The sequence below is a fragment of the Sycon ciliatum genome, chromosome 3, assembly GCF_964019385.1.
Source record: "Sycon ciliatum chromosome 3, ocSycCili1.1, whole genome shotgun sequence".
NCBI classification, from domain to species: Eukaryota; Metazoa; Porifera; class Calcarea; order Leucosolenida; family Sycettidae; genus Sycon; species Sycon ciliatum.
In genome coordinates, this window is record NC_088645.1 from 30,246,948 (window position 1) to 30,261,087 (window position 14,140).

The 14,140-nt window shown below is 46.3% G+C and overlaps 1 protein-coding gene and 1 long non-coding RNA gene across 2 annotated transcripts in view; one reads left to right on the forward strand and one right to left on the reverse strand.

Annotated features, from left to right (window-relative positions):
* Positions 1-14,140, reverse strand: part of LOC135811948 (serine-rich adhesin for platelets-like) — a 186,851-nt gene that overhangs the window by 139,102 nt on the left and 33,609 nt on the right. The window lies entirely within an intron of this gene.
* LOC135812656 (uncharacterized) lies at positions 7,748-9,585 on the forward strand. Its single transcript, XR_010552903.1, has 2 exons — positions 7,748-8,272; positions 9,055-9,585. It is a non-coding gene; the product is annotated as an uncharacterized LOC135812656 (long non-coding RNA).

Genomic DNA, 14,140 nt, shown 5'->3' on the forward strand with positions numbered 1-14,140 from the left:
CTTGGGTGGCCTTACCTTCGACTGTACCGCCGCTCGAGCTATCTTCTTGGGTTACCCACGCGCTACGCATGGTTTCTTTCTCGACGTGGGTGCAATTAGTTTTGGATCGTCGCTCGATTTCAAGGGCTCGCCAACCTCGTTAGCGAATTTTCTCCGCATCGCGGGCAATTTTCTAGTATACCTCGATGTCCTAGCTTTTCGATTTCGTGTCTTCCTAAGCTTGACGTGCATCACTGTAGCTTTTCGTGGCCATTTTAGAGACGTTATTTTGTTCAGAAACGGAGGCTCATGTTAGCATCCTTTCGTCGTGTTGTCGTATTGGAGGGGAGAAATTCGCGTCAAGGAGTGGACGGACGAAGTATCGTGTGGCAGATCATACTGAATCCATTTTGGCAGTGTTTCATCTCAATGTGGATGAAACCAAATACACCCTGAACATTTTTGCCACTTGCAAATTGGCCATGGAATGCACTGCTACTGCTAGGGGCCGAAAATTCTCTGGAGCTCCAGAGGTGGATGTACACCGCTCAAAGACTGGGAGCCACACAGTGGGACAAACTGTTTGAAATGCAAGCCTTCCAAGCCTGGGAGGAAGTCCAAAACACAAACGCAAGACAAACTTGCGGCATGGGAGAAAACGCGGGCCATCGCTCGCAAGCACGAACACATGCACGCGGCCACCACTGATAGCAGCATCACCAACTAAACATCACCCCACCACACCAGTACCTGATCACTGGATAGTTTAGTCCGTTTGGTTTACGAATTCAAAAAAGGCAAATAACAAAACTAAAAACACGAGAGTCGCATCGACCAAATCTGATGAGCAGCAGCAGCAGCACGTCGTCGTCACACGCGCATACCAAGCTTAGTACTACTTTAAGTAGTAGTATAGTATTTATTCATATTTCTCTAGGCCGGCTTAGTGGGTAAATCTCTGCATACAGAACAGTTCAGATAGGAATGCAATAACACACGCACAATGTCCACTATGTCACAGTGTGGTAGGGAGAGAAGTGTTTGCAGCTTGCTGGTAGACGTTAGCCGTGCATGCATTGGCAAATGGCTAGAACAGACGGCCCGCTGTCCTTCAGCTTGCTGGTAGACGTTCAGCCGTGCATGCATTGGCAAATGGCTAGAACAGATGGCCCGCTGCCCTTAATTGTAAGGCACACACGCAAGCGTCAGAGCTACAGCAGCCAAACAGCATAGTTTATGGATTCATGAAAGACTGCACCATACACTGCGCCAGCTCTGGTAGGGTGCCCTATTCGAGCATCGTCACTGGTCGGTGACGCTTTGCAGGCCTCACCATCAAAGATGCGAGGTGATGCTGCTGATCGACTTGCTGGCATGATAGTCACAAGCATAACTAACGAAGGATGGCTGGAAGTCAAAACCAGCTGTAGATGTAGATTCCAGGTATACCAAAGAATTGCTGACGCCAGCACTTTATCCGATGCCCCATCAGCGTCAACTGTACGCCGATGGTCACAGGACCGTGACAGCCTTTCGATCGGTCTACGGTCGGGAGACGGGGCTGCAGGCCCAAAGCAGCGGGTATATAGTGTTCGTCACCAGCTGAGCAAGAGAGCTTGCTGAGAAGTTTAGGTGTGCACTGTTCAGCAACCAGTCCCAATATAGGTTTGTCCATGAAGGCTGGTGATCTTCAGCTATCATACAACAAATTCCTACTCGCTGCGCATGTGCGCATATGGCTTGTGAAACAGCAGCAGAAACTGCACTGCCTTGACAAACGCACCAGTTACCATGATGGAGCAGATACACCCAGCCCTGGAAGCCAACACCAAATCTCCAACAGCTAGTACAAGTAGCTCTTCACTAAATCATGCCTAGTGCTTGCAGTAATATTTTCAGCAAGAGCGCTGCAGTTACTGCTGAGGAGATATATTGCGTCCTTGAAGTTGAAGGCGCTCATCAAAGATTTCTTGCCATCAATTCTTGGCGTTATGCAGGCACGAGGTGGTCTCCCGTGGCATTGGCCATATTACCCCGAGCTGCACTTGCTCAAGGAGCACGTTGTTTCGCTCATGGAAGTCCTTCGTGTTGGAGTTGGCTTGCTGAGAGAACAGAGCGCTGAATCCATCCACGTCCACAACTACGAATAATTTACAAAAACATTCCTACTGCAGATCAGCGCTTGAAAACGGCGATGCAAATCAGCGACGGTTGGGCTTCTCCATTCAAAAGGAGAGCCTTCCTAACAAAGCTCATGTGACACTACATAGTCTCTCAAGCACTCTAGTTCAGGTCTTCTTCTCTCCACTCCATCATTTTTCCATCTTCACTCGGTCGACGTGATGGTAGTAGCTATGGATTCATCCCGATCCTCGTCGCGGCTAAAATTTGTTCGGTGTTTGTCTAATTTCTCAAACTGACAGGGTTTACAAGAGAATTGTACCTAATTTTGTGCGATTAATGCAAATAAATCGGAATATGTCCGACTTCATAAATCCGTGCGGTAAACTGCATGAAAGGACGCCATGTCATTAGTTGGTGCACATGAAGTCACCGTGCAGAGTACGCAACACTACAGTCAGTTTGAAAAAGATTAGCAATCCTGGCGATCACCCGGGGAGTTTGCCGTCTTACCGTATGCGCGCTCGAGAGCTGGCTGGAAAAACTCACTGTGAACACGAAGAAATAATCCGCGCGAAAGCATGAAAAATGACAACTCACTCACGTCGGTACATGTACGTCTGGTTTACAACAAACGAGTTCTTGCTCGTATCAAGAGTAGTGGGGGTTATGTACTCTTGCTCGTATCGAGATGGAGTCAGAGAGGACATGTCGAAAGTGTGGTAAATGTTGACGAGCGGGATGGGTCCCAATTCGTTTCGTGCCCAATTTCTTCGAGCTGCGATGCAATTTACTCTCACGATATGACGAAAACGACATCGACACAGACTCATTCCCAACGCCATGACTTGGCAAAGCTATCCGTGTGACTTCGGCGACATTTTGAGAAAAGCAGACGCCTGTGAAAGCTGAAGATAGTTTGGGATTTGAGCTCACAACTTCATGGTCAGCAGGCAGCATTCATAACCACAAGACCAAAAAGGAAAGGATAAATCGTGGGTTTTGATAAAAATCAATACTGACATCCAGGGCAAATTGTAAACCATGGGGAAAGGCCGGAAACCTGGCCGAAATTCTAACTCCTTAACGGCTGGTCCAATTGTTCTGAAACCTTCACAGAACAATTTGCCGTGTCCTAACAAGCCATTCTATGTACTTTGTTGTCCAAATCTCCCTTATCTTCATACTTTTTAAGACCAAAACCTGATTGCTAATTTTTTTGAAATGGACTATAGGACAGCAACTAGGGAGTAGTATAGTTCTTTGTTGCCTTCTTCATCATCTACCTCAGCGTGGATGCCTGCACTTAAAGTGAGGGAGTGGGAAAGTACTCGACTACTCTCTTGTTGCAGTATCGTTTGCGAGATTTCCAGACCGTTCAGAATGTACAGTACATTGGCAAAGAAGAACACGATGAAAATTACCAAACGGCAACTAAACAACACCAGTAGTGGAACACCACAGCCATCACATACCAGACCAGAGCCATTACGCCTCCTCCATTGCCTTGGCAACGGCATGTGCAATCGATCGATACATCGTACGTTCCGCAAGAGCGACTGCAGTACTCAAGCTTTTCAACTCTGCAAAACGATGCAAACTTGCCATGTGTGACCGCGACCAAAGCAGGCTTCCTTTCAGCAGTTCTGTCGTCCTTGGGACTATTAGTACAAGTCGGCTGTTTTCTGTGACAGCTGACAAGCAGCAGAGGTGTGTCAACAGCGCGGAGAGTTCCTCTGCACTCAGTCTCAGGGACTCATTCAGCTCATTCATGATCACTTCAGATCAGCTGACTCTCAGGCAGGCCTGGATGGGTGCACAGGTGCAGTGCATCAAGCTCACCTTTTAACTAGATTTTTTCAAAAAAATTTGGACTTCTAACTTTTGGACATACCGTAAAATCCCGCCAGAGCGCCCCGTCTCTCCCATCCGCCCCTCCCTGACTTCTTGTCAGGGACGTGATTGATTGTATCCTCGTATGACTCTGTCGCAGTCTGTGATGCCGTACTGCACTGCATACGCGTGCTCGACCCCGTTGGAAATGTATGCAACAGTGCCCACCCTCCTGACCAGGGATCGCACAAACCCTGCGTTTTGTCGGGTCTGTTCGACTCCTGGCTCTTGACCTTTGGTCGGTATACAAGATGCATGAACAGTTTTCGTAGGGTGAGTACTTTTTCATGTAGCACTGAATGCGGCAAGTAGGACTCGCCCATCCGCCCCTCCCCACCTGAAGCGTCGAGGAGGTAGAGGCGCTCTGGCGGGATTTTACGGTACATGTATGTGGGTTGATCTTCGGGGATTTTTCAGGGATTTTTTAAGGAATTTTCTTATGGAATTAAAATAGAAGAAATCACAAGGAATTTTATGGAATATTCACAGCATGTGCCACACATTGCCCGTTTGACTTGCGATGTAAAATAATAGCAATACAAAAAAAGAGTATAATAGATGCAGACATGGCCAGACAACAACGAGTTCATGGATTTTAAGGGATTTTTATGTTATTCAAAATCGATTTTCGTGTTCCGCTCATCAGTGAATAGTATCGGAACTGAGGGTACTGTGTACAAAAAAGAACATGAAAACAGCATAATTAAAAGTGTGAACAAAAAAGGGAAGTGATGCAGCATTACATAACAGGTGTCAAACATAGTGCTAAAATATATAACTTAAAATCGATTTTGAATAACATAATAATCCTTTAAAATCCATGAACTCGTTGTTGTCTGGCCATGTCTGCATCTATTATACTCTTTACTGCACTAATAAAGTTGCTTTCTCCACGCCGACTCTTTAAATACAAAAAAAGCAATACATACTGATGGCACTTGGGTCTTTGTTGCTACCCATAACTATAGACCTTGATTTTTAAGTTTATCCTATTCCAATTTTAATTATGTAATACTCTTCCATTTTCACTTACCGTAAAGTTGTGGATAAAAGCCGGGCTTATAAGCACATAAGCCGCTTTCCGCATCAGGCTTTAATGCAAACCAGGCTTGTATGCAAACCATGCTTATATGCACCACTGATATTTTTGCCAGGCTTGTGTGCACATAGAAGCCAGGCTTCTACGCGTGACATGCGTAGATCTACTTCTGGCTACCAGTACGGCGGCAGTTTTACTATGCACTGTGCATAGCGCATGCACTCTTGACCTTCCTCGATCCGCACTTGCATAGAAGCCAGGCTTCTACGCGCGACATGTTTTTATGCATTTGACCCGTTTGATTTTCAGGCTTCTATCCGCGATGTGCTTGTCTGCAAACCCGGCTTTTATCCGCGACTTTACGGTATGTAATACTTTTCCAATTAAGCTTCTGACGTCTATTTCTCCAGAAAGCAAGCCTTAGCAAGAACGGGATATCGGGCCAAAAGTAGTGAATTGGGAAAACCATGAAAATCCAGGCCGTTTCACAAAATTTGCAACAGCACATTATGCGATTTTAACCCAGTTGAGATACCTTTTGGACTGGCCTTTTTCAAGTTTCCTTCCAAATTTCGTGGCACTAAAATCTCGAAAACTCACCAATTCCGGGGGGGGGGGAGGAGCTATTCACGGGTGGAGCCCATCAGTGCAATGCTACGCCAGAGCCATGACAACGATGACATTTGGATCAACTTGGATTCGATTATCGTATGGAACCATTTAGTGTTGAAAGGATCTCACCAGGCACTCGTTGGCTCGCTCGCCAGAAACTCGGCTCGTTTGTGCGTCGAGCTCGTTTGCACTAACGAGCACCGTATACTTTACAGCATGCACATAATAGTACAGTCAGTGCTTTTAGTGAATCGCCGTTTGAGCGAAAGTCATGCTTAGTCGGCACTGGAAGTTCAAAGCATCTGAATGTTAACTCGCTCCATAGCTCGCTCGTTAGTGGAACTGTTCGCTCGTTAGTTATAGATACGCTCGTTTCAACACAAGTACTACCAGTCACGTTTGGGTGGTTTTCCTTTACATCTTACTCACGCATCCACCACCGATAGTCACTGACCTGGTCTCTTCTGGTCAGGTACTCACTCCTGCTAGAGAAGAGGTCACGGTCTCTCCTGGTCAGGTACTCACTCCTGCTAGAGAAGAGGTCACGGTCTCTATCCTGGTCAGGTATGCACTCCTGCTAGAGAAGAGGTCACGGTCTCTCCTGGTCAGGTACTCACTCCTGCTAGAGAAGAGGTCACTGTCTCTACTGGTCAGGTACTCACTCCTGCTAGAGAAGAGGTCACTGTCTCTACTGGTCAGGTACTCACTCCTGCTAGAGAAGAGGTCACTGTCTCTACTGGTCAGGTACTCACTCCTGCTAGAGAAGAGGTCACTGTCTCTCCTGGTCAGGTACTCACTCCTGCTAGAGAAGAGGTCACTGTCTCTACTGGTCAGGTACTCACTCCTGCTAGAGAAGAGGTCACAGCTATGTGTACATGCTACATGAGGGGTACACCCACTACACCCTATACTATACCATAGGCAGAGTGGGTCCAAAAGTCAGTATTTGTCGTTAGATTTTGACTTCTGACATCATCAATTCCAAGCCGTACAGTACTGTGGGACGCCGAGGAGCGGAGTGTGTAAAGCTGTGTTCATAACTGGCGCGTGTACGCGTGAAACTACGCGTTTGTGCGTATTTTTGCTGGCTTTTGGGGCGCCATGCATACGGAAACGCGCCCAAATGGAACTTCCAACATGTTGGAATTTTCAGCGCGTATCAGGCGCGTATCAGCGTACATGCCAGTCACTTTGACTGGCGGGGTCAAAAAATTAGTACTCGAAGGTGTCGCACCCGCTAAATACGACTCGGATTGCTGTTTTTTGTGAAAAGCTGAGCGCGCGTTTGGGGGCGCATGAACCGCAAGCGTATCGCGTCCACTCGCCAGTTGTGAACACAGCTTAAGAACGACCAGGTTAGAATGTCACCAAGGACAGCATAGCAATGTATACACGCTGGCTCAACTGTGCATAGACTGTAGTACATGAAAATATGAACAGTCTAGTCTACCAGGCTGAACCACAGTTCTTCGGATTCCATAGGAGACTGCAGGACAATTCTTACAAAAGCTCAAAGTTTGACGCATTTATGGCCAAAAGCTAGAAGGCCATCTGAAGGGTTGCGCAACGCCCAGAATGTACTTGAGTGACTCGACTGGATTTTACTGAGAGTACAGTCAAATGTCACTTATCCGACCACTTCGGGAATCAGGCATGTTGGATAACTGAATATGTTGGATAACTGATATCATTTTTTATGTGCATATATGGCTGGATTTCACTGATCATTTATGTACACAATACTCAAGGTTTGGAGACTCCACTGTAGCCAGTACTTGAATCCATACATCCTGTACACACACCTTGTACACACTCTCTCTAACGGTCTCTAGGCTACACTGCAATTGATATACATGTAGGACTCAGTATAGAGTCCATGCACTATATGATGTCCAGCACCCTATATAGAGTCCATTGGTCCAAAATCCACTATACAGAGTCCAGGAGTCCACTCAGTTTTGATCAGCTTCATCCTGCCGCGCAATCCCCTATAAGGAGTACACTTTTTCTACAAGTCCCCTATTCACGGTCCAGGAGTCCAGTTTATCCAGTCACGCCGTCCTGTACTGCTGTGTGTTGTGCCCCGAAAGAGAACACATTTTTTAAAAAATTTCAGTTTTGCTTGCCTCGTGGCAGCGCATTCCTTTCTTCACTTCAGCCATGGCTGCCAATTCTGCTGTGCAGTTGCTGACAGTAATCTGTCTCGAGCTAACCAAGGAGGATAAGGAGACGTTCAAAATCAAATCTGGAAAGCGTCTTGTGGTTCTCTGAAGACGTTTCATCAGTGCGCGGGATGAAAGCAGAAATTGCAGAACGAGAAAAGTTCAGCACAGTTCAAATCTGACGAGTCAGGTACACTGACGCTCTCTTTCGTTCGACGCCACAAGGATCCCCTGTTTGGCTGGCCATTGCTGCCAGTAAGACGTTTGAACGGTTTCATCAGAGCGAGGGATGAAAGCAGAAAGCGGAGAAAGAGAAAAGTTCAGCACAGTTGCAATCTGACGAGTCAGATACACTGACACTCTCTTTCGTTCGACGCCACAAGGATACCCCTGTTTGACTGGACAAGAGCTGCCTGTACCACCGTGTCAAAAGGCTGTCCAACTACATGGCAGGACGATGACTGAGGTAAGGAAGCTTTTACTCGTTTCGATTGGTCTGCTGTTCTGTCGTTATGCTTGAATTTTTTTTCCATTTTCAAGGAGCGTATCGCGTTTGTTTGATGTTGCTTGAATGAATGCCCTAAAAGTAATCAACCACTTCGTAATAGTCCTCAAGGACTGCAAGGACTTTGCATCAATCGTATATGATCGTCTAGCTATCATCAATTTTTATTTCATGAGAAATGTATTTTTATCCCTGTGATAATTATGTGAACTCCACGACACTCTTCCTGTTGTATGATGTCGAATACAATGGGATCCACAAACGCAGTGCCAGTGTACTAGTAGTAGTAGGACTAGGAGGATTGCTTGTATGCCAATGACAAGAAAAAGCTTCTCAAGCTAATACTCGTATTCCCTGAAGTAACCGTTTTGATGTCACGAACATGACATTGTGTCAGTGAAACTGCCTCGTGACAACAAATCATTGCATTTCCATCTTGGGGAAGACTGACTGACAGCAACGCTGTACAGATTGTTCAAATCATCTCATTTCAATTTAGTTGCAGTGAAGTGAAACACTGTGTACACTACATGTATGTTGGTGTGTCTGTGCGTTTTGAGTGTGCACAAACGATCTTATTCCTCGTATTACTAATAGATTATTGTACCCACCATCACCTGTTCACAGGTCTTTGAGTGGATTGATTTTCATTGAGCATCACATTCGTTGAGAACTTGGTAGTTGTGTGCTCCCATGCATCATTACGGTAATAAGCGTATCCTTGTGCTATCTATTTGTTGCAGGTGTGCTGATCTTCAGAAGCTTGCGGAACTGAGTGCTGCTGAACATTTGCATGGCCATGAGCAATGGTGAAGCTTGCTATTGCACTCTCAGCATGTGCTAGTATTATGCTGACCACTGCACTATGTTACTCTCTTACACTACTACGTGTATGTAAACGTGCGTGTACCCGTCCCCGTACGCATTCGTTTCGTATAATTATTTGTTATCCCTCTTGACTTTACATGTAAATGGGTGGACGTTTGCATGGCTGTTGGAGTTGCGTGTGTATTGTGTCTCTACTCTTTTCTTGGTGTTTTCTTGGCGTTGTATAAGTGTGTGTGTGTGTGTGTATGTGCGCGCGCGCGCGTGCACAATAATTTGAAAACAAATAATTAATCCCGGGCTCTCCATTATTCTCTTTCGATTCTTGGTTTTTTTCTAGGTATTTTCTTGGCGTTGTGTGGGTGTGTGCATGTGTGTGTGCGTGCACAATAATTTGGCAACACTACATGATTGAGATATTGTAATTTGCAGCGTCTGCGAAGAGACCACTTGATTTGAGGATGGTGTTTGTAGGGTTTTTCATGTAATGACGTGGCTGCAGTGGCGCCTCAATACATATTTTTTTATCTTGAGAAGTGAATGATGTAAAGGATTAAAGGGAGAGGCCGTTTTCTGGTTAATATTCACTGCTTACAGCAGATCCTATGTCTATTTTCGAACTCGATAGGGGATGCCTAATTGGCTGGACTTTATAAAGACTCTTTATAGTTGATTTCAAAGTTTGGACTCCGTACAGTTGATTTTGGACCAATGGACTCTATATAGGGGTGAAGCCAATTGGCTGGACTCTATACAGGGAGTGATGTCCATCGAAACTTTAAGCTCACAGTTGATTCCAAGTTTGGACTCTGTACAGTGGATTTTGGACCAATGGACTCTATATAGGGGTTGGACATCATATAGGGGCTGGACGCTCTACTGAGTCCAACATACATAAGATCAAATTTTCGGGCAAGGCCCATCATCAGGAATAAGTCTACTGTAGACAAAACAGGGGTTTATATATATATGTGACAAGTACTAGTGGCCAAAGGTGTGATGGTATAGCGTAAAATGTTGCAATACCACAGGAAGCGAGAATATTCTGTGTGATATGTATGAAGTGAAAATATAGTGCAATGATAGTGCAAGATTACTAGTGTGAGTGCAACGCAGAAAAATACACACTTCTAGCAACACTCACGCACATACACACACACACACACACACACACACACACACACACACACACACACACACACACACACACACAGTGCACACATTCTTGCACAAATTATGACAGACATATTCACACTAGTAATCTTGCACTATCACTGCACTATATTTTCACTTCATACATATCACACAGAATATTCTCGCTTCCTGTGGTATTGCAACATTTTTACGCTATACCATCACACCTTTGGCCACTAGTACTTGTCACATATATATATAAACCCCTATTTTGTCTACAGTAGACTTATTCCTGATGATGGGCCTTGCCCGAAAATTTGATCTAATGTATATCAATTGCAGTGTAGCCTAGAGACCGTTAGAGAGAGTGTGTACAAGGTGTGTGTACAGGATGTATGGATTATGTACACAATACCCAAATATATCATGCATATTCATGAATTGCTCCATGTACACATACATGTTAGCATACTTGATCACATCTACTTCAAGTAATTGCATATTACACCGTATAATGAACAACAACAAAAATTTAAAAGAATTTTACTCTTGAGAGTCATAAAATTACCACTCCGGGGGTTGTCGGATAACCAAAGTGCTCGGATAACTGGCGACCGGATAAGTGACATTCGACTGTACATCTGAAGGGCTGCGCAATGCCAGGCGTGTACTTGAGTGACTCGACTGGATTTTACTGAGCATGAACTGTAGCTGCTCTCCAAGCATACAATAATCCTGAGACACCTGTGCTGCACGTCGACACTGCACGTGCAGCTACCAGCAGACCTAGCTTAGTTAAGCTGTGGGCAGGCGATTGCAATCAATAAAAACATTAGGCACACGTCCTACCAACAATTATTACTTCCATAAAGACTCGCAGTATAATTATGCTTACTGAGCTCTTACCGTATGAAACAGTGAGAGGCTGTCGATACTTCAGACTTCCTCTTGTTGATCCATCCTTCCTGCCCTGCTGCTGGTACGTTGAATTCATACGCAAGGCCAGCAGGAACCACATTCAACTGAAGTGTACCCCACTCCATCATTCCTGCTTCAAGTTCATTGTCAGCCGAGCTTTTCAAGTGAAATCCTTCAGGCTGTGAAGGGTCATCTCCCTTCCTAGTTTACCATGGTTTACAGTTTGGCTCTTTTTGTTCCGGTCGTTGCCAAAAGCTGCAACAAAAACTCCAGAACTCTACACGTTTGTCACGGATAGCTTGAAGCGAACTGATGTTGAAAACGACGTGTTTGCTCCAACTCGACGTGAGTCTACTGACTACTGTCTAGCTTGCTACATTGTAGCAATGTAGCAATGTAGGTACCTACAAATTGTAGCCTAGGTACAAAGGTGACGCCGGGTCGAAGCTGTTGCGTGGCATGACCATGGTGATGCACCGAAAAGTCCTTCGCCAAAAAAGCACCATGAAAAGGCATGAGCACAGTACTCGTAGATCTACTCAGCAGCACGGACAAGCTACAACAGTACAACTACAAGCTCAGCTAGCTGCATGCACTGGTGTTGTCATAGTGCAGTGTCGTCCGCGAACTGGCTACACGAGGTTGTAGCATTTTCACAGGCAGTGGGCAGGTCAATGGTGTACGCCAGGAACAGAAGTGGTCCCAGGACCGAGCCCTGGGGCACTCCTGCTGGCATTGGTATGAAGGCGGATGTTGTGCCTTCAACCTGCACCCGCTGTCTGCGTCCTGTCAAGTAGGCTTCGAGCCAATTGTGAGCCTTGCCGTCGACACCATAGTGGCTCAGCTTTTTCAGCAAGCCTTGATGTACACGATCAAAGGCTTTACTGAGATCGAAGAAACACGTTACAACATGCTTCCCCGCATCCCTAGCTGTGGATATCTGGTGGACGATCCGTGCGAGTTGCAGTTCGGTCCCGTCTTGTTTCCTGAAGCCGGATTGGTTGGAGGGTAAGTGCAGTGCTACGTGATTGTACAGACGAGAGTGGACTATTTTTTCTTGTGTTTTTGATATTATACTGAGCAGGGAGATGGGTCTGTAGTTGGTAGGATGGGAGGGGTTGCCCGACTTGGGGATGGGTGTAATAGTTGCGTCTTTCCAATCCTGTGGTATTTCTCCGGTTCTGAAGGACAGATTGTAGAGACTAGTGAGAGATGGGGAGATTTCCTTTGCAGTTTCTTTCAGGAGCCGAGTTGGGATGTTGTCAAAGCCTGGGCTCTTGCCAGTGTCTAGACTGCATAGAAGCTTCTCGACCTCTTCCACTGTTGCTGCGATTGTATTTAGAGTATGACTGATGTCAGGGGTAGTGTTGATGTCTGGTGTAGTACAGGTGGTCTTGTCGATGGACTGTTGGCTTTGGGAGATAAAGAACGTGTTGAGAGCTGTTGCCTTCTCCATAGCCGTGGCTGCAGTGGAGTTGGTTGTCGATAGTGTGGGAATTGTTTGCTTAGGCGGTTTTTTCAGGTGCTTCAGTAGACGGTGGAGGTTTGTACCCGTTGACGTTGTTTGCTGGACAAAGTCGGACTTAGCCTGTCGCAAAAGAGCGGTTACTCGGTTACGCTGGGCTGTGTACAGTTTCCAATCTGAGTCTAGTTGGGTCGCCTTGTAGGTGCGGAACTGTTTGTGCTTTGTTTTGATCTGGCTGAGGAGATCCTTCGTCATCCAGGGACGAGTGGGCGTAGACTTTTTGCGGGACTTGCTTCTGGTCACTTGGCAGTGGTGCACGGCTAGTTTCAGTATCTGGTCTCTCCAGAAGTTCCAGAATGAGGTTACTGGCTGAGGGTCAGTGGGATGTGGATCGTACTGCAGATTGCAGGTAGCAAGAGCTTCACGCAGGGACGCAATGCGTTCCTCGCTCCACAACCAGTATGTGCTGGAGGTGCTTTGCTGTGTAGTACTGCTCTCATTTTTATTATTATCGGTATTATTGTTTCTGTGGGTGGTGTGCTGCTGGGGTCGTATGTTGCCTTGTATGACAACATGATCAGAGGCACTAGTTGACGAAGTAGTTGTGCAGTGGACATCCGTCTGAGTATCGTACTACGTGTAGCGCCAGGTCATGTTGCTGCTGGTGGTGGACTGGAGTTTTGCCAGAGAAAGAAGTAGTTCACGTTGAGTCAATGCAGTCATCACATGCTGCAGTGCAGTCACGACGGAGTGTCATAGGACACAGTCGAGGCAATACTATTAGGAACTGATACTGCCCTGTGCCATGCCTATGCCTGGAGCCTACACACAGGAACTCAAGTGTAGAGATCATGCGAAACTGTTTGCTGAAGAGCATAGCCTGGCATGCATATCACCAAGAGTACATGATCCCCAGTACATAACATAATTCTACTCTTGATGTTACATGTATGTGAGCTGCTGGTGTCGTCTCACGTAGTCCCGTGGCGAGCGTGAACCATGCGTTTGTGTTCACCGCCTTGTGAGCCGACGTGGCCATACGTGCACGAGTGCAGCATAACTGCTGCGTCTGGTTGAAGCACTTGTTCACGAGTTGTCTCACTTCCCTAGTCACTGTATCACAGTCTTTCATTATTATTTTCTAGCTGTAGGTACGTGAATAATTATTATAGTAAAAACTCACATTGCAACCACTGGACTTGCCACTGGACTTGCCACTGGACTTGCCACTGGACTTGCCACTGGACTTGCCACTGGACTTGCCACTGGACTTGCCACTGGACTTGCCACTGGACTTGCCACTGGACTTGCCACTGGACTTGCCACTGGACTTGCCACTGGACTTGCCACTGGACTTGCCACTGGAATTGCCACTGGACTTGCCACTGGACTTGCCACTGGACTTGCCACTGGAGCCCGGACCGTTCGTCCAGTGCTCGGAACATGCGTCCCCGGTTGGTAATCATGAACGAGAGTCAGGTTTAGGA